The sequence below is a fragment of the Propithecus coquereli genome, unplaced genomic scaffold (genome assembly GCF_000956105.1).
Source record: "Propithecus coquereli isolate 6110/MARCELLA unplaced genomic scaffold, Pcoq_1.0 Scaffold623, whole genome shotgun sequence".
Lineage (NCBI taxonomy): Eukaryota > Metazoa > Chordata > Mammalia > Primates > Indriidae > Propithecus > Propithecus coquereli.
Genome location: NW_012152208.1, coordinates 169258 through 171231, shown reverse-complemented (window position 1 = coordinate 171231; position 1974 = coordinate 169258).

Genomic DNA, 1974 nt, shown 5'->3' with positions numbered 1-1974 from the left:
GCAGGACACAGAGCCAGGTGGCGGGCGTCGCGACCAGCAATCGCGACAGTCGGTCTGAGCTCAGTATCGGGCGGAACCGGACCACAACCCAAAGAAATAAGCTTTTTCCGGAGCAAAGAGCTGCTCCCGATTTCAAAAAAAAAAACACCCCGAAACACAACTCTTCGGGGGTGGAAGACGGCGGGGGCGGGGAGAGGGGCCCGGAGGAGGGTGGCACGGCCGCTCGGGGCAGCGAGCGCGGCGACACGGCCCGCGGCGCCCACCGCGACGAGCCGGACACGCCGCCGCCGCCCCGCCCGCCGGCCCCCTCCCCCGCCGCTTCCTCTCGCTCTCCCAGCCCCTTCCCCCACGTGCGGATGACGTCAAAATTCCGCGAAAAAGCCGCGTGGTGGCTCCGAGCGGAGGCGCGAGTCCGCGCCCGGCCGCCCCTCCCGGAGGCAGGGCCCCCGACGCCGCCGGCCGGACGCCCCCCGCCCCAAATCTCACTGGAAAATTCACTTCGCTAAAGCACACGCATTTCCAGAGCTATTTTCGGCGCTGCGAGGCGTGTCCTGAGCGGAATCAGACAGGAAGAGGGGAAATTCGGCCTTTTTCTTTCCTTTTCCCCGGAGGGAGGGGAGTCAGATGCTCGGCGGGGCGACGGACGGCGGGCGCTGCAGCCCGAGCCCGACGCAGCTGCCGCCCGAGTGCAGCTCGGCCACGCCGGGGCGCGCCGACGGGGCAGGCGGCGTGGACGCCCCGGGCCGGCTCTGCCCCGCGAGCGCGGCGACCGGGGGGTCCCGGCGGCGGGTTCGCACCTGCAGGCGTCCTGCGCGCGCCGGAGCCTCGAGTCGCCGCCCGCACCCACCCTCCGCCCCGCGCTCTCCAGCTCGCGACTTCCCCTCTCCTCCTCCTCCTCTCGCACTTCTCCGCTGTCCCTTCGCTCCCGCCCCGTCCTCTTTCCCGCCTCCTCGGACTTCGCCGTCTACTTCAGGTGGCTGTCGGATTTTCGGTTTTGGTGGACCGGCCCCCCCTCTATGGAGAAACACAAACACGGCTCTACTCTTTGGGGAGCTGGGGGGAAGGCGAGGCCCCCATTCTTGAGCCGGAACTCAGCCCCCTTCCCCGCCACCAGGCCCGGGCGCAGGCGGCGGCGGGACTTGAACCGGCGCGGCCGACGGCAGGATCACCTGGCTGGCCGGCAGCCGCCAGGTGAGCTTGGAGTTATGTGTGCTTAGCGTTGCAGGTCGCTGCAGAAATGTGCCCATAAACGCCCAGCACTCGGCTGCACCCTACACCTACAGGGTATTGTACACTTTCCAACCGAAACTCCAAAACGCGAGGAGTAGGGGGTGGGGAGCCAGCCCAAGAGGGAATAAAAGCCCAATAAAACCTGCGTTCGCTGAAGTTTATCGCCCATCTTACAAAGGACAGGATATATTTTTTCCTTGAGTGAAAAGGGATAAGGAAGAACTGACATTTGTTTTCTTCCACGGTGGCCAGTTTTGACTTCCAAGCCAGGCGCTTGCGCTTTTTCTCTAAACCCAAGTCTACACTCAAAGAAAATGCGCACGTTTGGGCCAGAAGGCAACGTGCCTTTTCCCGCGGAATGCTCTTTAGCGAGAAATTAAGGCTTTAACACATGGTTGGAGTGGCGACCCAAAGGGAAAACTGAGTTTCCAGCCCAAGCCTCCGGAGACACGCCTGCCATCCGCGCGCTCTCGCGCCCCACCCCACGTGCCGGAGCCCGAAGGACGACCCGGCACGGATGCGCCGCGCGGTGCGCGTTCGGGACCAGTCCGTGATCGGAAGGGGAAGTGAAGGGGGAACTCAAAGAGGCGAGCTCGCCCCGCGGGAAGCGCCCGACCTTGCGGGTCCCCTAGGATGAAGAGCGCCGCCGCCGGGAAGGGTGGGGGGCGGTACGGGCCCGCGACCCTCTCAGCCCCTCCCCTCCCCCGGCCTCCTCGACTCACTCCCCCCGCCGGCCCCCTCCCC